The sequence below is a fragment of the Homarus americanus genome, unplaced genomic scaffold (assembly GCF_018991925.1).
Source record: "Homarus americanus isolate GMGI-L3 unplaced genomic scaffold, GMGI_Hamer_2.0 scaffold25483, whole genome shotgun sequence".
NCBI lineage: Eukaryota > Metazoa > Arthropoda > Malacostraca > Decapoda > Nephropidae > Homarus > Homarus americanus.
This window is the reverse complement of record NW_024726235.1, coordinates 1,926,910-1,954,852: the sequence shown is the minus strand read 5'-3', so window position 1 is coordinate 1,954,852 and position 27,943 is coordinate 1,926,910. Positions and strand designations below refer to the sequence as shown.

General features: G+C 38.0%; 1 pseudogene; it reads right to left on the bottom strand.

The window, feature by feature from the left end:
* Positions 1-138: 138 nt before the first annotated feature.
* Positions 139-27,277, bottom strand: LOC121865521 (annotated as a pseudogene).
* Between the last annotated feature and the right edge of the window lie 666 nt (positions 27,278-27,943).

Here is a 27,943-nt window from a genome sequence, read left to right as displayed (position 1 = left end):
GCTGGCAGTGCTTTTCTTTCCACCACCGCAGTTGCTATTGTAAATAATCTTCAGATAAAAGTCAATATAATAAGTATACTGTTCATACGTATGAACAATCACACAACATTGCTAAGCAGGAGATTGAAAAAATATATCTGTGGGTGATTCATTTTCTGCCGTTAAATGAACCCCAGAGTCAACCTTAGGATTGCATTCAAGCTTACCCAAGACATCTAAACAACACATTAACACCATTAGTCTTAAAACAGACATAAAATGGTCTGTCTTGTTTTTACATGTTTTATCTAAACTGTATTATAATTTATGGATATTATAATGAAATAACTGCACCAGGTAATTGTACTGCTCTATCTCTAAAAATTTAAATAAATTCAAGGTGGCATCACACCTCTTTGAGAGACCCCATAAGTTATATCAGATCACTCATTCATACTACATACTATATGCTCCATAAATAGACTTTACAATAAACTCATACATGCTGTATAGTTTAATGAATACAATTATATGACCGTATCCTTCATTCATGTGTATAGTTTGTTTCTCACTCTTAGTAAGGACTAAGAGTGAGAAATCTTTTGTACAATATCACTGTATTCTTCATTCATCTATACATTTATGTGTGTTTCTCACTCGTGTCTTTAATATTAATCATTGTATTACACTGAACCTTTACATTTTTGTCAGTTGTTTCTCTGTATCTACTGTATTGGTCATTACCACTAAAAATGTCTCATCATAATATTTGGGATGTATAGTGTTTGTCCATTTTTTCACATATCTATTCTGTCACCCTTCCTATGCTAGTTTCACTTAGAGGTCAGCACCTAGTCTCTCAATTTCATCCAATACAAAGTCCAATAACTTGGGTTGGTGTGGGTGTACAGGTAGTGACCATACTGGATAAAGTTGACCAGTTTCTTGCAGGTCATGGGCTGGTAACCAATCATCATGGTTCCTTGCTGAAATTACCATGCGGCTTTAACTCAGGAGCCACCTGTGAAACACAACGTAATATTAACCAGGGCTGATGAACATTATGATTGAGAATGGATGATTGATCCTAAAAATTTAATTTTTTAACAAAGCCCACAGAGAGGTGGCTCATGTAATATGCTTATAGGCCTTCAAGTTGGAGGCCCAGAAGACCCTTGACTATATTAGATGGGAACTAATCCAACTATTATTCCACCCCTCCATATTATAACCACTGCCCTTAAAAAAGGGAGATTATAAGCAACAGCCACCATTCACTGCAGGGCAGACTATCAAACCAAAAAGATCTAAATCTTTACTCATCAGTTTATCAGAGTAATATGTAGTCACCATCCTTAGGTCATTCTATGAACAATTTACATTATTAAAATGAAATATTGAGTACCATTACTATACATAGATAAGTTATAGAATTTACTTAAACAGTATAAAGCCATAAAATTCACCTCAAATAAAAAAATAACAAATTATTCTGTACAGATATACTGTATTAACAAAACCTACAACAAAAGTGAACTGAGTATTAGGTACAGTACAGTACTGTACTGTAAGACAAGAGCTAGGTATTTTTAGTGTAGCTTTTATGTTTTTATTTTGTTCTGCCCTGCTACTTATCATTTTACATTAACATTCTTGAAATTTTTTAAAGAATAGGGAATCCATTATGTCATAAATTAGTGGAAATTGAACATGATTTAGAAAAATCAACATGCAATTGTCATTGATGAGTTGCGGTAATTGTTGTTAAGTGTGTAATCCTTGCTCCATTGGCATTTATTACAGTGTACAGTACTTATACAAGATTTTTTTAAATTATATATTGTGAATTTTAGTGTTGCTTATAAGTAAATCCTACTTTTATAATATAAACTTATAGAAAACTGTGTTGAAGATAATTTATCTTTAATTTACATGTTTTTTATTACTTTTTTATATTTAATTTGACTCGATTTTGGTATTTAAATAACTTGAAATGTTCCCTGAATTACCTGAGGGTAGTGAATGTACTCACTTAAACATGGATGAGTAAAGATGAAGATCACTTGGTTTAGTCTACCTTGCTATTCAATCAATACATATACCTGTGCAGTATATATCTAAAGTATTCTTTCTGTTGCATTTTTGCTCTCTTTCTCTCCGCCTCCCTCCTTTCCCTGTACGTTCTCACCTTACGAAGCTTGTCCCACCACTCTGGAAGCCCTGGGTGTCCCCTCAGACTGGGTAATGTACCAAAAGCAGACATTGGTGCACTGTGGCTCTTGCACCAACCGAAAGCCTGGGCGAGCTGTTACCTGCTGGCTCAGATACCTGCGAACATTATACAGTATAGTACAGGTATATAGTTCATTTCACTTACTTACTACTGTGATACTAACCTAATCAATCATCTTATCAGTCATTGTAACATAAACCTAATCAATCATCTTATCAATACAGTGTTACAGTCACCTAACCAGCCACATTATCAATACTTGCTTAACTTATCAGTTAAACAGTAAACTATGGCACCCATATAACTAATGGTCTTATCAGTACACCCTGACATATGGTTTCATAAGCACACACTTAATTTATAGGAGTAGAATACATTATGCTAAGTTCTTCATCTCCTGTCTTCATTAAACAACTCTCTTCATAATAAATTATCATTCCCATCATTGAAAATCAGTTAACGTTATTGTACTTGGATTTCATTGAAGTCTGTTATTGTATTTTGCATTGTTTTTTAAAGAACCATTTTGAACTGAAATAATTTAGTTGGTGGTTAAATGGATTAAATGATTTTAATGACAGTAATAATAGTAAATAACAGTAAGAATTATGATGTCAGTGGAAATAATAATAATGATAGTTACAAGGAACCCATCTTATGTGGTTAAACCACAAATCCTTTTCTTTGTGGTTACTTTGGGTACCAATGGCCTTTATGATTGACCATTTTTTTTTAGATATGACCCTTCAAAAAATTAAGAAAAAAATAAAAATACACTGTAATTTAAACTCTTAATGCTTATATGTTCATACTCTGAATGCATTAACTGACTAGTTTTTAAGGATATTATTTCACCAACTGTGAAAACTGATCTTTGTCGAGACTTTCCGAAGAATTAAACTAGTGTCACAATGCAAAAAACATGCTGCTCTGAATCAGTTCTAAGAGCATTGGTGGCACTACAAACAATTTTTCATACAATGTCATTGAAGTTATTCTTAAATGAAAAACTGGATAAACCTTTGGTCAATGTCACTTACCTGGAGGCACTGAATGCATCATCTATCCTCTTCTCAAGAACATTGAGTCCACAAATTTGAAAAAGACCCAAAGCTTGAAGGCATCAACCTTACGGCCACACCCGGATAATTTTGTCACCAGTGTCATAGGTCACGCCATAATGCTTGTCCTGCTGAAAGAGGTATGTCGCCTGGGCTGAACAAAACTTGTGCAGGAGACCCTGAAGGTGATATCAATTGAAAGACAATTAAATGAGGACTGCTTGATAATCATGTAGATCTAAAACCACAATGAAAATAGAAAACTTTTGCTTCAGTCTTTTGACATAGTGCGTCTCAGTGAAAAGGGACGCTCGTGTATCCATCAATTGTTTTTCTTCAAATGCTACCAACTGAATCTTAAATTTTTTTTTAACCTATGATTTTCTCAGCATAAATTATTTGCTAAAGAATTAAAAACAATCCATTCCAAATGAATTACTACCAGTGTATGATAATGAATTGAGCTTTGCAGAAATCATTTAAACAAAATACAGCGTTTCCTCTGACTTACATTTATGTTGGGGACCCAAATCCAGGTCGTAAGTCGAAAATGCTTAAATAATACATAGAAAATCTAAAATGGGTGTCTCTTTTTCTTCTCAGCACCACAAAACTCTCACTTTTAAGCTTGCCAGCCATTTTAAAGTGAATTACAAACGAAAATTTTGTCAGTACACAGTCCACTACTTACGTTGGGACTCGAAAATACGTAATTTGACAAAATTTTGGACGACTGAGGCGGTTGTATGTCCGGGTGGTCGTAGGTCGAGTATGTCGTAAGTCGAGGAGTAGCTGTAGTTAGTAATCCTGTGAGGAAAAAAATCAGCCTCCTAATGTTTGGGACACTGAGCATGGACTGGACCAACACACCTTATGTCGGGTGAGGAAGATGGAGCACTGAAGGGAGATGCCGAGCATCTTGTGAGGGTTCCAGGCTGCTGAATCCACTCTGGGACAAATGGTAGTCACTGGTACTGTGGGCAACTCAACAGAGATATCAAGAGATATAAGTCAAAAACAAGAAATTGAAGAGTTGATTAAAGGATGAGTAATGTAAAACGAAAGGAGGAATAAGGAAAGAGAGAAAATATCGAGGGTAAATTTGGTACTGGAAAGATTTTAAAAAGTAGTGTGAAGAGAACTTACTGAAAATATTGAGAGTACAGTATAGAAGTACATTACACTGTACTATATTCTAAAGAACTTAAATTATGATGTAAAGACTATCTCTTCAAGAGAGCAAGTTTTTGTGGTGACTACATCAATATAAATGGGAAGTCTAATGACAAAGTTCTATACTCTCAATATGTTACCAATACAGTATTTGATAAAAACAGCAAAATAAGCTTATGTTGATTTTGCTGCTTCCCACATGATCACAGAAATTAGATAATGCTGTGTATTATGAATTCTACAGAGAAGTAATATTAAATGAGTAACATTAGTAAGCAATGTTAAGACCAACTTTTTCTCTAGTACAGGAACAGAATTCATGATAAAATGACTGTGGTATGACTAAGAAGTAGAGGTCATTATGTACCGGGTACATAAAGTTAATGTGAGAAATATGGATATTTTCAAGTTGAAAGAAAATTTCACCAGACAGATGAAAGCTGCAGTAATGAACATAAACTGAAAGTCTCACCTCTACCCAGCCATCAAGTGTTTGTATTTCTTAAGAGGATGGCAGAGCCACCCCAACAATCCCCGTGGCAGGGAGAGGCTTGAGGTTAGGACTACCAGTGCTTGGCTTGGGTTGTAGAGTGCAGTATTACATAAATTGGAACAACAGAGTTATACAGTGATTTGAAATAACTATGACTTCTTCACTATGGAGAAGGTTGTGTGGAGTGAGTCATCTGTGTTCCTTTTATAACTACAGTATGTACTGTATATGTTCAATAGAAGGATATAGAAAATGTTTATGATTAAACTACTTTCAATTACTCCTCCCCTTCTATCTCCATACAAAATTCTCAATATTAATGCTTGTATAGTACAGTATTATGAAAGTCAGAGGATCTGCTCTGTACACAATTTGCTAGATCCTTAATATGTCATACAGCAAGATGTTGAAGGAAACTGTGAACACAAGTATTTATTGTTTCACTTCCTGTACATGAAAAAAATCTCAAGCAAAAGATGCTAACTACAGGCATAAGGATTGACTATGTGAAAGTCACAGAAGAAGAATGTTCCATCTGAATACTGAACTATCATGAATTACTACCAAAAATGATGTCGAAAATATTGTTGGTTAAGCCTTGGATAATTATCTGGCACATGTATACGGAAACATTATATAGGTCAGTAAATAAAAGCTTACAAGAAATAATAATTTGTCTTGGTGGAACTATTGAAATAGATGGCAATACAGTACCTTTTAACTCTGAAATCAACTAAATTACTAAGAAAAATTCACCAATGAATTGTCGCACATTTTGTTTGTGTGTATGGAAGAGGTACCACATCAACATGTAGCCAGAGACCCTCCTGGGCACACACATCGCCAGCTGCCGAAGGGGGTCGAGGGCTCCCAGGACAGTCGCACCAGCTGTGGCATTGACAAAGAAGGGTTCGCAACTTTCTGCTTAAGTAGCTGTCACTGCCTTCTCGTGAGTGCCTCAGGCATCATCCTTCCTGGTTGTCCGAAAAGTAACATCACAACGTTATTCCATTCCCAGGCCCAACCATGAGGCTTCTTACTCACTGAATAATGACCCTGTAAGAAAACGTATACTACAGTATAATGTTTCCTTTAAATATTCTAGAGAATGATTTTGTTAATTGCAGAATAAAAACTGTACAAGATACCATATATTCAAAGCTGTAGGCCGAAGTCTGACCTGGTCTGATGTGAAGGCCACAAGTGGCTTAAGGCCAAATACTCCTGTACTCTTGATGTCTGGGTACTTGTTGAAGCGAGCCATTACCATGGCATACATATTGCTGATGCTTCCAATCTGCATAAGATATCCCAGTCATTGGCATACATGATCATCATTGTTATTTGTATACCTGTACTTGCTTTTGTTTTACTATATATTTTTTTATACATATTTACTTGTGTAAACATGTACAGTATACTAAACAGGTGACTTCTCTGATATTGCACACTAGTTACTGACTACTGCCATGCTTCCAAATGTTAATTGACGAATATCATTGCTCATTGGGCGTGCTATAAAAATTCTGATGATTGATTTAGTTATTTTGTTAATGAACAGTTCTGATTGCTTACAGCACTGGAGTGTAAAAAAGAGTGATCTTTGCTTTAGAGAGTATTCAAAATGAATGAAAAAACAAGGGGAATGAATATATGTAAACTATTATACAATAAATGTGTTTTTATAAGTGTACTACAGTACAGTATATGCAATGAAATGAAAACTAACAATGTGGGAACAGAAAGTAAAGTGTACTTACGCCACAAAAATCTTTGCTCATCTTAAACCAATGGAGCACAGTAAAGAAAAATATTCTCAAGTCTTGTCTTCATGTGTATTAGTCAATGTACTGTGTTAATTGTACCATCACTACCTCTTAAAGTAGAAGCATATATATGAGGTAAGCATTCAATTTGTAATGGTACTGTATACATTTATGGGTACATGCCTGCTTGTGTGTGTATGACTACATTTACATTATCTGGGAGATCATATGTGGGTGCTGATATGTTTGCTTGTATGTTTGTATGGGTATATATATCTGCTTGTGTATGTGCATACATTCCTGTATGTGTTTCAATGGCCTCACCTTGGAGAGAAATGCCATCACCATCTGCCCAGCCATAGACTTTGGCCAGCTGGGAGACATGTAGTCCTCCACCAACATAAACACAGGAGCAACCTCAAAAGTGTATCTGATGGAACAAACCAATTATCATACAGCCCCACCTGTAGAAACAATACTAAATACATTTAAAAATGCATCACTGTTACATATAGCAGTATCTTCTTATAAAGGCAACACAGAATTTACTGATGAATCCTTCATATTTTTTATGGGCACAGTACATCCAGAGTACCTGTAAGGAATTACAAAAACAACTTTATGCCACAAAGCACTACACCATATTTGCCACTGCTACTTGTTGCCACCTTAGGTACCTAGTTTAGGAATTGCTGTGACACCAGGACCATATCAAGCCAATACCACCTTGTGGTAATTGTTACGAGAACAGCCCCATTCCAGTCATTGTAAAACTCATCAATGATTTGTAGATAACCTGTGTGTTGACTCCTTGTCCTTTCTACTTTTGTGCTGTAGCTACATTGAAAGTCACTGTTAATTCTCTCCCCATGTCACTTCTGTACTGTACTGTGGTGTATAGGTTAAATATACCATTAATATCCTTTGTGTCTTTGGCTTATGGCCGAGGGGTTTTTCAATAAACTATTACGTAATTAATTATTATTTAATTGTTATTAATTGTGTATTACTTGAGGTGATACAAAGCATGAGGTGCAGGAAATACCAAAAGCACAAGGTTAAGAAAAGTTATATTTGTGGAGCCTATTGTTCATACAGCAGTTTCCTTAGGATTTGAAGACCATCATCCCTTGGAACATGAAAGTGGATTTGCTCCAAATGGCATTTGACAGAAGGAAGGATTAGTACAATACAGTTCTATCCCTGATCAAAATGGTGTAAATGCTCATCAGCTTACTTTTTTAAGTTCTTCGGTCATTTCATCCGGACAAGACAGGTACAGTACTGTACAGGGTGTTTTGGAAATACATTTTGTCACCCGAGGGTGTATTCCTTGAGTCATACATAAGGATAATTGACTCCTTATGACTAAAGTGTCAATACCATAAAGCTTCCTCGAGTTATAACATAGCAGTTGGAGTTGGAATGTGATAACATCAAAGGAGTATAAATTACATATCCAGTGTAGTTGGTACAATTTATTTACAATCATATACAATCTGATTAGGATTTTACAATAAATATTCAACATAATGGCCCTCTTCCTGAATGCAGGCTTCACCCCATCGCAAAAGTGACTGTTGCACAAATTTGAAGACTAGGGGTTTTGCGAATGCTTGTGGCACCGTTGTCTTGCTCTCTGCACCACAAACGTGAGTTGGGACCTTTGTAGCATACACTTAACTCTTAACATGACCCCACAAGTAAAATTCAAGGAGATTTAGGTCAGGTGATCAAGGTGGCTTTGGAACAGGGCTGCCATGCCCTTTCCACTTGCCAGGATACCTAACATTTAGGAATTCAGTTGTTACTCCAATAAAATGAGCTGGTGCACCATCATGCATGTACCACAGTTGTTGACGTATCCTGATGGGCACACCCCTAAGTTGCTGGGGTAGTAGATAAGGGCCAATAAGGTGGTTACTAATAATACCGGCCCAAACATTGATTGCAAATTGTACCCGATGAGATGTATGTATCACTGCATGTGGATTGTCAACAGACCCACTTGACTGTTACCACTTACAGTACGGTAAATCATAGGGCTTGATATTTTATGTTTTATGTCCATAGACTTGTTGCAACTCTCCCCTACCCAATTTTGAGGTATAACCTTGAAACTATAGGGTACCTCGTATTGGCACTATGGTCATGGAGTCATTTATCCTTATGTGATGCAGTAACTCATTCACAGGTGTTGTCATGTGGTGCAATAAATCGTTCAAGCAGGTATTTCTACAGGCCTTACATGATATTGTAGCACTTGTTCATTATGGGGCATTATTTGTGGACACCACATGGTGTGGTGCCTTTCAGTTAGATTTGAAGGTCTGACCTTATGACATTCCCAGCGTGGACTGATTAGTACCTTGCTGCCTGGTCATCATGAGTTGTTGTTTCCATGGGTGCTTCTTTCTGAGTGTCCGAGGACCTTACTGTTGGGTGTGAAGGTTAACATGGCCACGAATCTCGGCTTAAACACTGTTCAACATTGACTCCACTTCTTTCTGAAATGAAATCGACTCTTTCGGCAGGAATTTCCTGATATCCCGTGGGGGAGGAAGGGTTGAGGGGAGAGAGTTGGGAGGGTAGGGGCCGGCCACCAGCCCCAAGTAGCCAATAAAACTCTAACCCTCTGATGGTCAGGAGATATTTGTGTGTAGGTGCATGTGCTCTGGGTCTATATGCAGTTTTTCTGGTGGATAAATGGTAATGGAAATTGTATACCTCCACTGTCTATGTACAACGTATACTGTACTGGATCTGCATTGTTTATTGTCAACACATGCTGAACTGTATGCCTGTATAGTCTACAGTATATACTGTACAGTATATGCCAAATCAATTGTAAACCTGTATGATGATTTTACTGAATAAATAAAAATAAAAATAAAATTAATAATAATATACTGCAACTTTTTCTTTTTATCCTTCTTCACCACACTGGATCAAGCTCAAGTAGTCAGCTTGGGCGACGGGTCAAGGCCTTCCTGATTACTTCTTCCATTTATTTTATCCTTCTACCAAAAGATTTGCCCGTTAGCTGCTTGGGCCATTGGTCACGCCTGTTGGGTGCACTGTTGGCAAGCAATAGGCATGCAATCGCCCCTGAATGTACCTGAACCCGGCCTCCAGTGTTGGTCAAGTCTTGTCTTGAAAGAGCTCACACTCGTGCCGCCACAACACTTCTGGCAGATTGTTCCAAGAGTTCACAACCCTCACTCCGGAAAAAAGTTTGGCCCTCACAGTTTCTTGACTTGGCGGCTTCTTCAATGTTGAGCTGTGACCTTTGTGGGGCTTAGAAGGCCCGCCAGCTCCAAATAAGGACACTTGACTGGAGTAGTGCTCCTCAAGATGCTTATACACCTCAGTTAGGTCTCCCCTGTCTGTCTGTACTATTACAGGTGCTCCTCTACTTACAAACGAAGCTACGCTCTTGAGGCTTCTTACAGTGACCCTCCGTTAACGAACTCAACTGCTCCAGAAGGTCGTTCGTTAACCGAAAAGTTCGTTAACCGAAACCATTGTTTCAATGGGTTTTGAATTGGTTCCAGCTCACCGAAAATTTCCTAAATTCAACAAAATGGTAGAAAAGTTCACTTACTTTGAGGTGTGTATGTAGAAGGCTCCTGGATGATGATGATGATGATGGATTTAGAATGGGGGTGGAGGAGAAGGAAGAAGAGAAGGCATTGGGGTGGAAGAGAAGTCACCCCATGGCGCCATTTCACCCATAAAATTTTAGCTCTCTTGGTAATTCAAGATTATTTTCTTTTAAATCAACACTGCACTGCATTATATATTGTCAATATGTAAAATATATTTCAAAATGACCAATAATTTGCTTGGAAACACAGAAAAAGCGTTTAGTTGAAGAGAGTCTCAAGCAAGATGTTACCTCCAGTGAAAACAGAGAGAGACTAACGCCTGTTTGCTGTGTTAAGAGGCTGGATGCCGCCAGATAAACTAGTCACTTTACTTAATTATGTTCAATAATTGTTAAATGACTAAAAATGAATATTAAACTTTTAAAATTATTGAATAGTATAAACTTCTTGATATTTACTAAAATAGTAAGGAATTTAAGCCCTAGAACCGATTAATGTATTGCTGACTGATACTAAAGCTGGTTGCTCCGGTCAGTGCAAGTTAAAACATGTTGAGGTCGGTTCGTAAGAACTTCAAGTAACTGAATTGAAGATCCTTATGGAAGGCAGTTCGTTAATCGAAATTACGTTAACCGAGGTGTTCGTTATATATATATATATATATATATATATATATATATATATATATATATATATATATATATATATATATATATATATATATATATATATATATATATATATATATATATATATATATATATATATATATATATATATATATATATATATACATTAAACTAGTCACTTTACTTTCAATTATGTTCAATAATTGTTAAAATAACTAAAAAATAGAATAATAAACTTTTAAAATTATTGAATAGTATAAACTTCTTGATATTTACTAAAATAGTAAAATTTAAGCCTAGAACCGATTAATGTATTGGCGGACTGATCTTAAAAGCTGGTTGCCCAGTCGGTACAAAGCGAAAACATGTTGAGGTGGGATTACATCCAAACTTAATTATACCGAATTGAAGATCCTTATGGAAGGCAGTTCGTTAATCGAAATTACGTTAACCGAGGTGTTCGTTAAACGAGGTCACTGTATATATATATATATATATATATATATATATATATATATATATATATATATATATATATATATATATATATACAGTATATATATATATATATATATATATATATATATATATATATATATATATATATATATATATATATATATATACATACCGTATATACCCGTGTATAGCACGAGTTCTTAAGACCAAATTTTTGGGCAAAAAGTTGGGGGTCGACCTCTATACGGGTAATAGTTTCGTTAGGTTGAAAAAAATTTACCAGTAAACAATGGAAACGACGCACCAACGCACCACCCGCTGTGAGTGTCGGTACAGTTGCCAGGGCAGATCTCTTGCGTCATCATAGCAAGCCCAAAGTAGCCAAATGCATGGTATGGTATGCACAGGAGTATGTAAAACATAAAGTATTCATTTTTAAAAGTGTATTTATAGATACATAAATTTTTGTTAATTAAATTTGAAACATCAATATGATGTGAGTCAGGTCATCTACACACAGTTGCCAGTTTCAAAATTTTCCTTTTAAAATTTTAAGTTACCGAGTATTTCTTTTCCCAATTCGTTTTACAATACTGTAGGTAAAACAGTATACTATTGTGCAAACCCCACAGAAAAAAATTAACAAATGGAGACACCAAAAATGTAAAAAAAAAAAAATGCTGTCTGACTTGCAACACTGTTGGTAGGGTCAGGTGGTTCTAACGGTACCTGCCAGGACCCGGTAATCAAATTTATAACAATATCTAACCTCAATTACTGTAGTTTATCTGATGTAGGCAATATGAAGTAAAAAATACCAGTTAAAGTGAGAAATTGGAAGAGAATAAACAAGAAAGATGTTGGGCTATTTTTGGTAGGGCTGAGGGAGAGAGTACCAGCTGTTTGGTCTTTTTTGGCGGGAGAGTCACGCAAATATCCGTACTAGTATTTGTTTGGTGTCTTCTGTATTTTTAAAAATGAATACTTCTAAATTAAAAGTACCGTAACATTGTATTATATAAAAACTTGTCATATTTCTGGAAAATAAGAAGCAAGAAAATAAGAATACACCGGTAAACACAATTTCAACGTACGCTAAAATTAAAAGCTGCTAAAGAAGGGCCGATGCAAACACAAAGCCTCCACGACCAGGGCTCTGCCGTATCAGCTAGACGGTACACGTGTTTTTCGAATCGTTTTCAGTTAAAAAACTTTTACATCACAAGTGAATTAGGATAGAATATTATTGTAATATAACAGTTTTTAACTGAAAACCATTCAAAAGGCGATTACGGTAACATCTTGTGAACGAAAGAAAGCGAGTCATTGTTTTTGTCACGATTTTATCCCACTTTCCACTATAATACGTACGTCATTTCAGCAAAAATATTACATTTCCATATTCTCAGAAATAAATAGTAGTTTTGCTGAAACGTGATGTATTTCAATGTAAATTAGGATAAACTACATGCAAAAAACAAAAGACTTTACCTAACCTTCCGATGTTCAAGATATGTTACTCGTATTTTTAATAGTTTTCGGTTAAAATACTGTTATATTAGTGATATTCTATTCATACTGTGGTTGATATAATACCTTCACGGAAATGTAATATTTTTTGCTGAAATGACATACGTATTACAGTGGAAAGTGGGATAAAATTGTGATGAAAACAATGACTTTCGCTTTGTTTCGTTCAAAAGATGTTACCGTAATCACTTTTCGAATGGTTTAGTTAAAAACTGTTGTATTGTATTACAATAATATCCTAATTGACTTGAATAAATATTACGATACCATATTTCTGAATATTTTCATTAAAATCCATCAAAATCATTTTCCTTGTCATCGTCTGCAGCACCAAACAGCTTCTCCCAGTCCTCTCCTTGAACAGGGCTAGAGGGAACGTGTTTTTCGAATCGTTTTCAGTTAAAAAACTATTACATCACACGTATATTTTACCTAAACTGTGCCTGAATGAATATATTCTCGGAAATAAATAGTAGTTTTGCTGAAACGTGACGTATTTCAATGTAAAATAGGATAAAATACATGACGAAAACAAAAGACTTCACATAAGCTTCCGATGTTCTTGAGATGTTATTCGTTTTTTTAATAGTTTTCGGTTAAAATTCTGTTATATTACAATGATATTCTATTCATACTGTGCTTGATATACTACATTCACGGAAATGTAATATTTTTTCCTGAAATTACGTACGTATTACAGTGGAAAGTGGGATAAAATCGTGACGAAAACAATGACTCGCTTTCTTTCGTTCAAAAGATGTTACCGTAATCGCTTTTCGAATGGTTTAGTTAAAAAACTGTTGTATTACAATAATATTCCCTCCTAATTGACTTGAATAAATACTTGAATGGAAATATACAATATTTTTGTTGAAACTACCCGCGTTTCAGTGTAAAGTGTCGTAATAATAAATGGTAAGGCACGGCGAGCCTCAGTTTATAGGACGTAGAGCGTTTTTACTGAAGGTTTTGTTGTTCCATTACCCTCAAAAACTTGGGTCGACCTATAAACGAGGAATATCATAAATTAACGATTTCTTGGTCAAAAAATCAGGGTCGACCTATAAACGATGGGGGGTTATAGACGAGACGGTATATATATATATATATATATATATATATATATATATATATATATATATATGTGTATATTTATTTATATACTATATGGCATTACAGTAATTATTAATGCTGACAGGTTATCAACTTACTGGTTGGTGTTGAGGGCCTCTGTCATCCAGGCTCCAGTGAGCGCCACCTCATCGATGCCGCCATACAGCTGATTGTAGAAGTGTGGGTGCTGTGTCTTCACACTGTAGTGGACTACCTGCTCCAGCAATGCCTTCACTTTCTCCAAGGAACACCCGCTGCGCTCCAATTTGACATCTAGCAGTGTCTTGTAAGAAGATAAGCAACTACTTAGCTTTGCTAACTGGGTGAGTTGTATTATACAGTATGTTATTATAAAATTTATCCATAGACTTGCAAACAAAATGGCAAAAACTCTTATAGACAATTTAACGGAATCACGCTCGATTTAGTGAACTAGTTTGCTAAATCGAACGAAAATAACAGAAAGTCCAATTTAGAGGAAATTTTGATTTAACGGAAAGGGGTGTCTCGAATTAGTTCATTAAATTGAGAAAATACAACACCTAGATTTTTCCAAGGCTTTCAACAGCATACTCCATGAAAGGCTTAGAATTAAACTGGAAGGGTATGGGATCCTGGGAAGTGCCCTAGCATGGATCGGAGAATGTTTTCATGACCGCAAATAAGTGCGTGTGTGTGTGTGTGGTGATTAGTGGCACAAAATCATCTTGTGTACCCATGACAAGTGGGGTATCACAGGACAGTGTACTGGGCCCATTGTTATTTGTTTGTGTCATAAATGACATGTCAGAATCTATACACTCCTCCATACAAATGTTTGTGGATGATGCAAAGTTATTCAGGGAAATTAAAAGCCAAACAAACTGTGAAGAGCTACAGAAAGATGTATCTCAGCTTCAAGAGTGGTAGAGGATATGGCTGTTAAGATTCAATGTCACAAAGTGTAAGATGATTCACCTTGGTCATACCAACAGTTAGGAGGCATATCACATGTCCCAATGGGACGAAGAACGGCATTAATAAAAACCGAATGTGAAAAGGACCTAGGTGAGTAAGTTGACAATGAACTGAAGTTCTTGGACTAAACTAGTAGGTCTTATAAGAAGGTTGCTCAGATATCTGGATGATCCATCAGCTCGTCACGATCTTCAAGAGTGAGGTGCTTCCCTGTCTGGAGTACTGTCATCCCGTCTGGTCCCCGAGAAATGATAGAGACTGTCAATTGATTGAAAATATCCAAAGGAGGGCCACAAGACTGGTGCCTGTACTACGCCACCTCAGTTATCCAGAGAAAATAGAATGCCTGCAACTGCCTAGAAAGGAGTGACCTGTGAAGTTTATAAACATCTCAGACGACATTACTCAGTGGAGCTGGTGGATGGCCGCTCCACAAGGGGTCACAGCTCATGGTTGAAGAAGTCACAAGTCCAGAAATCTGTGAGGGCAAACTTTTTTGGGGTGGGAATTGTAAACTGTAGGTAGTAGGCAGCTACCAAACAGGGAGGTACTACCGCCTGGGAAGATATTGGAAGCATAATGTGTTGTCTATGGTAGATCTTGCTGCCACATGGCATCACGAAAATTGTGACCAAGTCCCAGGTTGCTGATCTGACTTTCTGCCTCATTTACACACAATTGCAGGGTCTCAATTGTTTCTCTTACTATTGACAACACAACATACTGTACATATATTGTTCCTCACTTTTTATTTTTTTCATTTTTTATTTCTTTGTGGTGTATTATTATTATTATTATTATTATTATTATTATTATTATTATTATTATTATTATTATAATAATATTTTCGCCCCCTAGGCCCTGATGTGGGTCAGTGACCTGTGCCTGGGTGGGCTAATTCCCGTAAAAAAAAAAAAAAACTCTTGGAACAACCTGTCAGGGAGTGTTATGATGGCACCGAGTGTGAGCTCTTTCAAGACCAGACCTGACCAACACTGAAGCAGGTGCAGATACATTCAGGAGCCAGTGCATGCTCAGTACTTGCTAACAGTGCGTAACAGAGACGTGACTGACCGCCTAAGCAGTTAACGAGCCAATCAGTGGTGAAGAGGGTAAAGGTAAAAGTAAAGGTAATTACGGTAATAAGGCGTGTATGGACAAATGGAATATAAAACCACAGAATTATGTAACTTAGAAGAATATACTATAGGTATATCAAGAGACAGAAAGGAGGAAATTGGCTTAATTAAAACTATAACACAAGGCACCACAATTATTGTCAGTAAGATCTCACCTTTAGTTCCTTGGGATGTTTAAATTCAACCACTTTTTCCGTGGAATTAATGCCAGTGACAAGCTTGTTCCTTAGCACAATATCCAATACTGTTTTTAGCATCGCCCCTTCATCCATTGTCTCGCCATTCTCAGCTGCGTGGCTGTTATTAGTAGCGCTGAATCCGTTCTTGATGGGAACTACTGCTCCATTCAGTGTAGGGCCGCCGTTCATCATGGTCACGGGAAGATTAGTATTGGCTGTGAAGGTGCAGGTGCTGCTGGAGTTCATGCCTGACCGTAGGATATCGACTCGAGATTAACTTCAATCCTGCACAGAATAAGAGCAAAAGTGGCATCGGAAATAAAAATTTTATTCAGCGAAGCAAAATTCAAAGTCTGCTTCACGTGGATATCATTAGGATTATTCGTTTCTACAGTAGTCAATGCTTGTCTAACTCATGTTCTTCCTAGACTGAAGCCATTATTAACTTAAATCCTTACTTTTTTTGCTGATAATTGTGCATGAGTCTGACAAAATACTTTATATTAACATAAAGAAGAGGAAAAGTGAATTGCAAAACACTGCAAAGTGTAAATTTAAAAATTTTAACATTGTGGTTATTTGCATTTTATAAAGAACAGTATAAAAGTACGTGTTTGGACACATGATTGTCCCGCATTTGAGTGGCTCTGATATGTTAACTTGAAAAACAATAAATTATCCAGGCTTGCTTTTTTGCCTCTGCCCCCCCCCTACATCCTTGTGTAAGGTGTAGTGCAGAAGCGTTTACAGCGCCCAACAGGGAAGCATGCTAAGTTCATGTTTGCCTTATGTCTCATGAGTTAAGGGCGTAGAAGCCTGAAGAGTCAATGGTTTATGTCTAAGCAAGTTATTGGAAGCTCCAACAAATTGTCCCTGAATACGAATTCGCAACTTTCGATTTACAGTGGGCCTGCTATTGTAACAGCCCTTTGAGTTAAATACCTCATACAAAAATAACTTTTCATTCAGATTATTATTTTTTCATAATTCTTACCTCACTCAACAAAACAGAGTGATATTTGATTCGTCTCTGGTAGGTTGTGGCAGCAGTGGTGAACTTTTTACATCGTAAAATTTGCAGAGATACAAGAACTCAGGGTATGACTATGGTAAACTGCAGCCATACAGTTCGGATTACCTGTTAATTCTGACTACCTTTCTTATTTTTTTTATTTAAATAAATACCAATAAAAAAGAGATACTGAGATTGATCTGATCTACATAATATATAAATGAACTGTAAGCAATACCGTATTTTTGCAGAAAATAAAGCTTTCTTGAGAAATGTCTCCTGGACAGTGATCATGACCAAAATTAGTTTTAAAAGATATTAATTTGTTTCTTTTAATTTCCCTTTAAAAGTTGAATATTTCTTTTGATTCTCTAATTTGCTTATATCTTTTTAAGCACCCCACCTCTAAAAGATGGTGTCCCGTATTTTGAAATCAATAATTATCTGGCAACCCTAATTTGCTGTGATTACTCAGCCCGATCATTCGACAACACATAACTAGCACGTGACTTTGTGCTTGATAATTGTGAACTTAACTTACATATGTATATGCTTTAGTACAGTACAGTATTAACACACCCTTCTAACATTCCACGTGACTAGACAAACAATGTAACTTTACCTTACATTTGTAAATTGATTAAAGTACCGTGGTAGTGTGAATAGTCATACTGAAACCTCATACAAATATTTATCTTACCTCCAGCAAGTGATTTAATCTAAATATTATACAGTAATCCTCAACACATACAGTAATGCCTTCAAAACTCAAGATACAATGAACTGCAGGCAACGCTTGTCTTCAAAAGTTAACTAATCCTGAAATGGCGTCATTTATCTCTTACGAATCGTGGAGTCGCTTTATGATGACATAACGTTTTTACCAATAAGCGTGACGTTGACAACAATTTCTCATCAATTTTGCCAATCAAAATTCACAGCATTTCTTCACGGTGTGCTGCATCAATAAACACAACTGTTAGCTTAGGATCCATCGATCGGTTGGCAGCTACACGCAATTAATCTTGCTTACGTCAGCAACATATAGATTTAAAGTCTTACAAGTGTAGTATACATTCAATCCCTGCATGTACAGTACCCAGCGGGAGGATTATTTGCATACATGTGTTGAAAATTCCACGCACAGAAGCTAACTGTTCAATGTTAATCGCCTCCGCGCTTCAATTCTCAACGCTTGAATATTCGTACCCACAACTTGTACTTGTGATATCAGAACGTATCCAAAAGGTTTTACTTTATTCCACTACAAATATGGCCGTCAGAATGAAGTCAAAGCTGCATTTTGATTATACCGAAACTTAAGATGCATTCTCATGTACCCAAATTGAGTGGACACGTGTGTTGACTGGGGTGTACGTAGAGTGTAGACTGTGAGGAAGTGTCTGTTTGGACTGTGAAAGATTGTCTGTCTAGTACTCTAGACTGTCTGAGTTTGTGTGGACGTCTGTGAGGAAATGTCCGAGGATCGTCTGTGTGGGAAAGTCTGTAAAAGGTTGTACAGTATGTAGAAATGTGACGAAATATATTAAGTATGAAGGCGGTGTGTGTATGTGTGTGTGTGGCACTACTAAACAAAATTCTTCATTTTTTGCACTGTAACTGCACTGATAATTATCCTTCCTTATCGACTCTCATCCATGTCACTACTTATGTCCTTTGTATATTTTCATCTTATAACTGTTTTATTTTCAATAAATCGATACCTATTATTATAATTCAGATGTAAACATTGTTTACGTAGCCGACTTTCCCCGCCCGGCGCCCACCCTAAACTGACACCACACCGCTCCCTACTTCTTACCGTCACCACCTTGAGTCACACTAACATTCTCGTCACGATTCGCGCTTACCAACTTGCTTCCACACTACTTCCCTCTTCACTCCCCCTCACCGTAGGGGTTACCACATTGACACACCCAGACACCCACCACGATTCAAACACACACACACACACACAAAAGGTGCGCCTGCGTGTCAGTGCTAGTTTGATAACCATATCAAGCCAAAGCAATAAATAAGAATAAATTTACTATCACATAAACACTTTGATGTAATGATCGTCAAGAAATACAAATAAGAACTAAGGAGGTTCGTGAAGGACAACATCTCTCACAATTACCCCCCACCGGGAATTAAGTCAAGCCAACACCGCCACACACCTCACCAACTTATCTTATCACATAAGCTAGTCTAAGTCGTGGACGCTTCGGCCACCGATAGTTGACACGCACAATTGTCTGAATCACAAAAGTTTTTCCTGGGGAACAAGAGCAAAACGTATGGCCTGACCGAAATGAACATGGCCAGTTAGTCTAAAAAAAATGTCTATAAGCTGCATGGCAGAGCAATGTCAAGAAGTATTTTTTTATACGTGCATGATAATTTACCCAGGGATACAAGGGTACTAGGAAGCATGTGACCCTCTGGCCCCTCCCTACGTATATATTACCCATATGACATTGTTCTCACGTCTGGCTGTGGTGTGTAGGATCACTTAGGAAGTTAGCGGGGTTTGCAATACAATGTACCATTATTATTCCCGAAATTACATTTTTTGGTCCGAAATTGGATTATGAACAAAATAATAAAATCAGATAATATCACATTACGCAGTTCAGTTCTGGTCACCGTATTACAGAATGGATATAGAATCATTGGAAAGAATCCAGAGGAGAATGACAAGACTAATCCCTGGCATTAGGATCCTTGAGTATAGAGACAGGTTAAAGCATCTTAATTTGCACTCCCTCGAGAGACGTAGAGTGAGGGGCGACATGACAGAGGTGTATAAATGGAAGTCAGGGTTAAACAAAGGGGACATTACAAAGGTACTCAAACTATCCAACCAGGAGCGAACCCGTAACAATGGTTTTAAATTAGACAGATTTAGATTTCGGCGTGAAATTGGTAAACACTGGTTTGGAAACAGAGTAGTGGATGAGTGGAACAAGTTACCAAATATCATCATTAACTCGAATACGCTGAATAGCTTCAAACATAGGTTGGATGCTTATATGAGCAATAGGAGTTGGGTATAAACGGGACTGCCCAGTATGGGTCAATAGGCCCGCTGCAGTTTCCTCCATTCTTATGTTCTTATGTTCTTATCTCATGTGTATTTATAACTGCCTAATATTAGGAAAATGTCCTTGTCTAATAAATCCGGGTCAGAAACGTTTGGCCAACTGCCCTAACATCTTGCGTTTCTTTACTCATATGTGATGAAAATAATTAATTGTTGTACAATTATACCGGAAACACCTACGTTATACTTGACACTAGCTCTGTGCTGTGATAGTTGTTAGGGTAGAGAACATGGTAGGCAGCTAAGAATATAAAGAGGGCAACAGCAGCTTAGTTTTGAATATTTTATGACTATTGATTGAATACGCAACCTAAGTTAGTGCTGGAGTCACACTGTTATGCTACCAGGTGGCGTGAGTGTTAGTGTCGGCGGTTGTCTCAAGGTGCAAGCTAATAATCTAGCGGGTGACAAGGGCCAACAGGTCGGGTGGCCAGGCCCCCCTTTTCCCCTTGGCGAAAAATTAGATACTGTGCTTTTGAGTAGCTACGTGTCGTCTTTTTGGACGTGGAAGTCTTACTACAAACACGTACAATTTGCTAAATTTTTGGGAAACATTTAAAGAGTAGATCCACATGTTTGATCATTTTTTTTCGGCTTACCGCTGACACTACTGTTTTTCATAATACAGTAAACTGTTGCTCCATTAATACACAGTTGTCAACAATAAGTTATTGTGTAGCGACAGTTGGACATCTAATTTTCGAACAAAACCATAACAAAATAAACACATTGCAACACATGTGATGGGCATGGACTATGATTATCGGTGGACGGAAATAAAGTCCACAGGAAAAAGTCACATGACTTGTACACATTGACAACACAATAATCCGAGCCCTTCAGGAACACGACCTCCTGCCTGATATTGTTGTCACCCCTGCTGTTGGTTCGTCTCCTCCCTGGCTGGATTTTCAACCTGAAGTGATTGCCCTCTGTGGACCGCTCCCGAAATCCCAGGTGAACCCTGTTATTCTCTGCAAATACCACTTCTCCAGGATCGCCCACTGGTCCCCAGGTAGGGTCGTCCTCTACACTGATGGTTCTGTTGACCCCGCTACAGGTAGGGCCGGGGCTGGTGTCTACATCTCCCGTCCTGATGCCCCTGAGCCTATCAAACTGTCTCAGAGTTTCTGACGGGGCATCCTCCACTCAGGCTAAACTAATAGCCCTCCTTGCTGCCCTTCTCGCTGAGGAAGAAGCAGATGGCTTCTGCCCCTTGCTTGTCTGCTGCGATTCCAGGTCTGCTCTTGACGGGATCGCATTTGGTTCAGGGGAAAATAAGGACCTCATCCTCCGAATACGAGGGTTAACATCCACACTTCAGGATGCAGGCCGTCCTGTGACATTCCTATGGATACCCAGTCATGTCGGTATCTTGGGGAATGAGGCAGCAGATGGTCTTGCCAAGACTGGCTGCAACAAGGCCACACCTGACTACGTTGTTCCTCGAACACTCTTACAGATTAGGACCCAAATTCGCCGCAAACAGAGAGAAGCTCGGGAAGCAGCCATCCCCCTGGACTCCCCGCCCACCTGGTACGATGTCCTCCGTAAACTTCCTGACCTCTCGTACGTCTACGGGAAAGGGGACGTGATTGCTGCCCGTATCATCATTGGGCATGACTTTGCTTGGGAGATTGCTATCCCCGCATCCCCTGAGCAACGCTCTTGTGCATTATGCAGAAGACCCAACAGCAGCACCCTTATCCACTACCTCCTAAGATGTCCCCACACACAACGCCTCCGTGACGCCTGCTGGACCACCACTCCACGACCCCCTGACGGAGACACGATGATCCTCCCCATACTGGCCAGAGATTTTGTAAATAACATTGATTATGTGTTAAAGGAATATCCTTCCTTCCTTAGGCTTTAGTAAGCCCCTTTATAATATTTATACTGTATATACTTGTCACACTTGCCAGATGCTTCTGGTGTCATTGTACAGGGGTACCTAGTGACAGCACTAGGATCCCGCTTCCTTTATCAAGGAATAAACAATTGAAATTGAAAATTGAAATTGACAACACAAAATATATATATATATATATATATATATATATATATATGAATAAACAATTGAAATTGAAAATTGAAAACACACTATATATATATATATATATATATATATATATATATATATATATATATACAGTATATATATATATATATATTGTGTTGTCAATGTGTACAATGCCATCATATATATTATATATGATGGCATTGCACTTAGGTTAAGTTAGGTTAGGTTAGGTTTTTCCGTCACTTTTTTTCCTGGATTCTAATTATCAAAGCAAGGAACATTTTCTTCTGTATTAAAGTCTCAACACTGGATCATGAAGGTTCAATTCAAGGTCGTATTTAAGCATAAGCCTACCCCCCGCCCTCCCCTAACGGTGAGCAGCCTGATAATTGAAGGACATGTTAAATTAGCAAGAAACAATAGTTTGCGTTCGTAAAATCGGCAAATATTATTCTGCGTATATGCGTAAGTACAAAAGCAGAGCTAGGTAATTACCTCACACAGTTAAAATAAAAATTCTGGTCCAATTTATGATTATTGCATTTTCCAACCAATAATACGGGTTTAAAGGCACTAGTTGTAGCGCATTCCATTATAAATTTACACGGATGAAAAGGGCCTATTGCTACATTCAAAATCTAATTAAAATATTGTCATATCACCAACGTTGCCTTAGTGCGTAAATCCTGGATCGCTTGTTTAATCATTTGGATAAGTCACTAAGCCAATGACCAACTGGAGAAGGTTAAACAAAATATATAACAAATACGGAAAGTTTCCTTTCACCCAGACGGCATTCTTGCCACAACACTCTAGTAAAACAATTTATTCTATTATTTAGTTGTTATTTTAGAAAAACAAAATATTCAAATGAAATACATATTCAATGTTCATTTTTTAGAATGCATGCACAGTATGTGTGTTTTATATGTACAGTATGTGTGTTTTATGTGTTGGTTCTCAAGTGATTTCCAAGTACCTCGGTAAGACAAGAGGCGTGCGGAACTTTCCGTCAGCTGACGAGGCCGCGAGGGTGAAACATCAGTACTCACAGGGGACTACCAGCTTCTGTCAAACCAGAAGAGAGGAGTGACTGGGTGGCAACAGATGGCAAGACTATTGAGGTTTACACAAGCTTACTACGGAATATTAACGTTAAATGGGGATAATCATCCATTAAACTTTAAAATGCAACTGCCGTTATTGTCAAACGGCAATAACTTTTTGTTTTTATGCCGTAACTTAAAGGATATTAAGTTGTATATACTGTAATAAAATTTTCTATTTTTCATTTAAGACTTCGTTTACCACCATAACTTTGGCAAATTATACCGATAGTAGGGAGGGAAGTTAAGTTAGATCTGGTTAAGTTTTGTACGAAACTAGTTATTTTAATTGATTTTTATAATCTTCATGGTTGTTTTGGCTAGTCAAAAGTTTCCAAAAAAAGAGAACATAAGAATGGAGGAAACTGCAGCGGGCCTATTGGCCCATACTGGGCAGTCCCGTTTACACCCAACCCCTATTACTCATATAAGCATCCAACCTATGTTTGAAGCTATTCAGCGTATTCGAGTTAATGATGATATTTGGTAACTTGTTCCATTCATCCACTACTCTGTTTCCAAACCAGTGTTTACCTTTTTCACGCCTAAATCTAAATTTGTCTAATTTAAAACCATTGTTACGAGTTCGCTCCTGGTTGGATATTTCAGTACCTTTGTATTGTCCCCTTTGTTTAGCCCTGACTTCCACTTATACACCTCTATCAGGTCGCCCCTCGCTCTACGTCTCTCGAGGGAGTGCAAATTAAGATGCTTTAACCTGTCTCTATACTCAAGGTTCCTAATGCCCGGGATTAGTCTTGTCATTCTCCTCTGAATTCTTTCCAATGATTCTATATCCATTCTGTAATACGGTGACCAGAACTGAACTGCATAATGTGATATTATCTGATTTTATTATTTTGTTCATAATCCAATTTCGGACCAATTTGCCCGATTTACCTTCTCGCAATGACCCGAGAACTTCAGCTCATTGTCAACATACACACCTAGGTCCTTCTCACATTTAATCTCAAATAGTGCTGTTCGCTCTGCATTACCATGCGATCTGGGTGAATGAATACACTCCGAAATGCCTCGCTCCTTGCTAAGGTTTTTGCCTGCCGAATAACCTCCCATTTCTCCTCCTTACTAGTGTGATCCTGAGGGGGCGAGGCTTGTCTCCCTACCTTTGTCCCAGCCTCCTCACATCCTGAGGGGCTGACGACATCTTCAGAACCTCTGTACAAATATTCTTAAACTGCATCTTATCGTGTGTTATCCTACTCTCAGTTCCCTCCGCCTGGCTCTCAGGGACTCCAAAAACTATTACATTGTTCCTGCTCTGGAAACGTTCTTGTTGTTCCTCCTCTTCCCTAACAGTAGGTCCGCTAATTGCTATTTCTTCGACACACTTCTTCAGAGTCCCTAGCTGCTGTATAACCTGTTCTGATCCTGCATTACTCTCCGCCACCTCCCGTGGCCGTGTTAAGGCCTCATCATAACTCCTCTTTGCAACCACCTCCATTTTATCGGCTACTTCCTCAGTCTTAGCAAGGATCCCTTTCCCAACTTGTTCTAGTTTGGCAACCAGCAAGGATCCAGCTTCATCTATTTTCGTCCCCAGGGAACTCGTTCCCCTATGGCTTGCAATCGCCTCTTTCACCTTGACTATGCAGTCAGAGCAGTACCAGCAACAGCCCCCATGCTTTATGGCAACTTGTATCGTCCTAAACTCTGCATTGCTCAGGCCTGTGCCATCTACATCTACATCCGTCGTCACCCTGCAGTAATCACATGTCATACCCCTCATGGTTGTTGCTGTTGAGGGGGGGGGGGGTCGTCCAGTGTTGCCCTCCAAGACAGTTTTTTTTAGTTATCTTCTGATTCCCCCCTCCCCTTTTTTTCCAGTTCTCGACGAGTTGTTGGTGTCTTCAGTATGTGCTATCCCGATGTACACTGTATCTTGCTATGAATGACTGATCATATGCCCACGCAGTCCTTTAGAAACACTTCTAATTGTCGACTTAATAATAATAATAATAATAATAACAACACTGATCATTATTATTAATTTGGTAGTTTCTTTTAATGTGTCCTGGTAGCAGGGCCTTAGCGTCAAGGTCCCTTTAAAAGCCCCGGTCCGCTGCCTGTGTATAGGCCGTTATGGCTAGTGTCATCCACCGGGCAAGCACAGTTTATTTCATCTGAGCAAGAGATATACACCTCAGTGGGATGACATCCTTAATAGTCACATCTACTAATTGAGGTCTAAGTAAAGTGAGATATGGAGGTGATCGTGCCCGTATGACAATTCAATGTTATTTAAAAAGGAAGAAGAGAAAAAAATATAAAAATAAATAAAACTCAGCTGCCTCCTGTTGGTGTTTTAACCTCCTCGACACTGTGTCCTGTGTTTCCTTATGAGTTGTCTTCTGTTTTTCTTCTCTTTTTTTTTCCGTTCACTTTGGCGATTTGTCGGTATCTATGTGCTGTCTCTATGTACGTACACTGCATTTTTCTATGAATAACGGATTATATACGCCCGCTCAGTCCTTTAGAAACAAAAAAATAAAACTTTCTTTGAGGCGGTTTTTTTTTTATCTTTGTTTTGCTCCCTTGGGTCGTCAGACCTTTGTATTAGTATTGGTTTGTTTATATCGTGCTGCTTATTATACTTTTTACTTAGTTTTCCAGTTCTCATCAGCGACTATATCTCTTTGTGCTATCACTATGTACACTGTATCTCCCTGCGAATGGTGTATTGTAGGCACAGTTTCAGTCCTTGAGATAGAACAAAATAAAAAATGCAATAAAAATAAAAGTCTTTGTGGTACCTAGAATACGACTTGGTTTCTGCTGGCAGTGGTGTCTTACCAGCTTGCTTGCCAATTTGTTCTTCACTTTAAGTTATTTACAACCTCTTCCGTGGTTACTGGTGACACTAAGAATTGATTTACTAAAGGCACAGTATTACACCCCCTGGTTGGCCTTTATCACAGCCGTGACCACACACACACACACCATGATCAAGAATAAAGAAAAAATCATGGCTTTGTGTCAGTCCTCCTTTGACTCCTCCAGGTCTTTTTTACTCACTCTCTGACCCCGTATTTGTTAGGAGTCGCTTCTCTTCCTCCCTCTCTCCACACATTCACATTTACAACCTCACACACACACGTGGCTCCGCTAAAACTACAGCATTTTATGCTCTTACTCTTACACACACGTGCCTCTATACATCTTTCCTCTATACATCTTTAATTTCTCACACCTGTACACGTGCACAAAACACACTTACACCGTCTGCACAAAATTATGACTTGGCACAATATAAGTCATGCAACAACACACCTTCATTTGTGAGGGCAGGCAGAGGAGAAGCGTCTTTGCTGAGCAGCGTTGAATAAGTGAAGGATGTTGGAACTGGTGGTCACCACCTAACTTTCTGATCCTCAAATATGGAGACTGGTCGCAAGTGCTAGAATTTGATTGGTGCTCACTAAGTGCAAGGCCCTATGATTGGATGAGAGCTTTATGAATAGCTCAGCCTTGTAAAGATAAACAGAACGGATGCCTTCAATAGATTGGGTGAAAACCCTCTTCAGTGTTAATGAGTTGTCATTAATTAAATGTTTCCTAAATGCAAATGGTTAGTACAAGGCGTAATAGTTTTGACTACACTGAGATTTTGTTTGCTTGTATCTTTTCACGTTCATGAGGTGGCTTCATCCCCATCAGTGTAACAATTTAAGCGTACACTGCGTTCCGTAACCACATTGTATTGTGGCAGTGCCATTAAACTGTATTCATAAACTTAAATAAATACTAATATCCAGTGATAAAATTTCGCCATTTAAGCCATGGGTATCAACGAGGCTAAAGTTCTAGTGTTACCCTTCACATTCCAATTCTGGTGTCATGATGTCCGGTTAATGTTTTAAGTGATTGTATTTATCGAGCAATACTTCTCAGAGCTAGTGTGTAACAAAAAAAACACCCCTGCGTCAGTATTAATGTAAGCATAATACCATTTAAGTTCGATCTCAATCAAACTTAATATCTTTGTAGTGGAGAACAGTAAAGGTATGCTAGATATCACATGCTTCTCACGTGATGATTTCCAAATGCTCGCTGCCCGGCAAAGCGCCGCGCTGCCTCGGATATATTCACTCGTTGCTAGGCTGGCTGACTCGGGCTTGGTTCTTAATATCTCTCCATCAACTTAACGATGCAAAATGGGAAGTAAAAGGGGTTGTCCCATTAAAATTCTATTCTGAAAATCCATGTTTAATGATAAACATATTCAGTCAAAATTATGAACCTAGGATTCTGATACTCATTTACTTTAAAAAGTTTGTCCAAAGTTACCCAGCGTTGGGAGACTGGCTTCGTAGATACTACACTATCGGGGGAGGGAGATCACTGTACTATTGGAAA